Below are 2,832 nucleotides of genomic sequence, written 5' to 3'. Positions count from 1 at the left end.
TGTCAGGGGGAGGGGCGGAGGGAATCTCAAGCCCCTGGCCTGCTGAGCACGGTACCAAGTAGGAGTCCATCTCCAGAGGTTGAGATCATGATCTGAGCCAAAACCAAGAATCAGACACTTAATCGAGTGAGTTATACAGGTGTCCCAAAAATTGGCAATATATTTAAACAAAAATTTTTGGTTTTGCTTTTTTTTTTTTAAATAGTTCTGTGATTGGAGATTGACCAGGTTGGAAGCTGATATTCAGAACATGATAGGTTTTGTTTTGTTTTTAATTTGGCCTCCCTTTCGTAAGCTAAAATATAACTATGTACCCAGAAGGAAAGAAAAACCTTTTAAACTCCTTTTAAAAGGATTTATGGGTGGACTAACCTATGATGTCATTTGAGTTACAACCCAATTATTTGACAATTGGGAGCAATGGTCCTTACCTTATAAATGTTTGCAAAATGAAAACTGCAACTCCAGAGACAATTCAACATCCACTTATTTCTTGTTACCGATCCTAAAACCTCCCCATTTATCTCAAATAAAGGCTTACATACAATATTGACTTTAAGAAACCAGACTGGGTTTTGCAGTCTTTCCCAGTGCTTTTGAAAAGTAAATGTTAACTCTTAATTAGACAATTGAAGAAGAAAATTCCTACAATTGAAGAAGAAAGCAAAACAAAAGGGTGGGCAGGGAGTCTTTTAAAACGCAATCACTAAAACACCATTGCTAGAGGGGCACCGGGGTGGCTCAGTGGGTTAAAGCCTCTGCCTTCAGCTCAGGTCATGATCCCAGGGTCCTGATCCCAGAGTCCTGGGATAGCCTTGCTTTGGGCTCTCTGCTCAGCAGGGAGCCTGCTTCCTCCTCCCTCTCTCTGCCTGCCTCTCTGTCTACTTGTGATCTCTGTCTGTCAAATAAATAAACAAATAAATAAAATCTTAAAAAAAAAAAAAATACAACTGCTAGAAAGGCTCTCTTGCCCAAACTCTAGACCATAGTCTGCTTAAAGATCAGTTGTCAGGGACAAATACAAATTTTTAAAAGTCTTCTTCATAAATATTAGCGACAAGTTTTTAAGCAGGTAACTCTAAATTGTTCTATCTGCCAGAGACGCAAGTATTTAAAACTAGTGAGTGTTGTACCAGATTCATGGCCAAAGTTTTGGAATGAAAGCTATGAGATTTCTGTGGAGGTCTGTATGTTTATGTATGTCTATATTTGTATACCATATAATATTTTTCTACCTCCAGATAATATTGCCAAAATTAATTTGTAAAGAGTTCTATCTAATTGGCTTAAAATTAAGGGCTTATAAATTTTGCATTCTTAAAGTTCTCAGAAATATAACAGAAAGTAGCCCAAATGCATTTCAGATTCATATCAGCTGGAAAGATATTCAATATTAAAGCTAGTTTCAGGCGCCTGGGTGGTTCAGTGGTTGGACCTCTGCCTTCAGCTCAGGTCATGATCTCAGGGTCCTGGGATCGAGTCCCGCATTGGGCTCTCTGCTCAGCAGGGAGCCTGCTTCCTCCTCTCTCTGCCTGCCTCTCTGCCTATTTGTGATCTCTGGCTGTCAAATAAATAAATAAAATCTTTATAAAAAAAAAAAAGCTAGTTTACATTCACTAGTTTAATTACAAAAGGTATGACTTTAGAGTTATCAACACTGAATATAATAGTATAATATAAACTCACAGACATATGACATTTTTCTGCCTCGGTTTACTAGTCCAGTAAATTTATATTAGATATCTTACAAGAATTTGTCTGTAAGAAAAATAGGCTGGATGATGGCTGAGTTTGTCTAATATCTCATGAAGTTTTCATGAGTAATCTAAATGTAATTGTTAAGAGCAAATGATTTACACAGATATAAATAGAATACAAAGTCTTTAGGTTACTTTTTCAAATAGTTTCCCCAAATCTTTTTTGGTAGCCTGAAACCTTTAAGTTTTGCTAAGTTAAGCTAAATGTTAAGTTTGTCAATTATTCAGATCATTTATGAATAATATAAAATCCTGAGGCATTAATTTCTGAACATAAATTTATCTCCTTTTGGCTTCTTTTTACAGAAGAACTAAAGGATCTTTGGGTCTATTAGTAAACACTCATGCCACACTGAAAATAAAACATATACTATAAGGAAGCATGTATGTTTAGAAAATATGAAATACATTCATAAATGTGCCAGTGTGAAGAATTCTGGTGTAACGGACAGTTTACAATTGCTTACTTTTTAGTTAAAGTTTCTAAAGGTGAGCCACTTGCCCTCACTGAGAACCAAGTTCAGTAATGAGAATTCTAATTAACAATTGTAGTCAAAACAACTAAAAAAGACAAGGGAAACAATTCTGTATACAAGCTAAGTTAAATATGTTTTGGTAAGAAGGGGTATGAGATGTGAAAATGCACTTTTGTTGAGGGAAAAGAAAATAATTTTGCCTAAGGAGATGCTCCTTATTTTAAAGTGAGAAAGAGAAAAACAAGACAAAATCTGAATGTGAAAAAGAAAATTACAGAAGGCTTATGAAAAAAGAATCTTTAGAAAGGAATATTAATTTGTGGTCAAGCTGGCTATGATTAGAAAAAACTTAATTAAGTTAAATTAATTTTAATATTAAAAGTGCACTGGTACAAAATTAAAACTTGTTTTTTTTCTCTCTCTTAAAAGGACAAAGTTTTCTTGGACTATTGCTCTGTTATTTATAAGAAATTTTAAAATTTTTTCCTTTATATTATAAAGTAGTCTGCCTAAAAGAACAAGGATTTTGTGTTTAATTAATCAAAATAATTTCCTGTGTCTGTGTCAGGTCTTTGATTACTTAAGAAAGTTGAGTCTTT

The 2,832-nt window shown here is 34.4% G+C and overlaps 1 non-coding gene across 1 annotated transcript; it reads left to right on the top strand.

The window, feature by feature from the left end:
• The first annotated feature begins 2,236 nt into the window (after positions 1 to 2,236).
• LOC123389485 lies at positions 2,237 to 2,316 on the top strand. Its single transcript, XR_006604076.1, has one exon. It is a non-coding gene; the product is annotated as a small nucleolar RNA SNORD103/SNORD85 (small nucleolar RNA).
• The last annotated feature ends 516 nt before the right edge of the window (positions 2,317 to 2,832 follow it).

The sequence above is a fragment of the Mustela putorius genome, unplaced genomic scaffold (assembly GCF_011764305.1).
Source record: "Mustela putorius furo isolate JIRA1106 unplaced genomic scaffold, ASM1176430v1.1 tig00003974_pilon_pilon_pilon, whole genome shotgun sequence".
NCBI classification, from domain to species: domain Eukaryota; kingdom Metazoa; phylum Chordata; class Mammalia; order Carnivora; family Mustelidae; genus Mustela; species Mustela putorius.
Note: the sequence above shows the minus strand (reverse complement) of the source record. Positions and strands in the feature narration are given on the sequence as shown.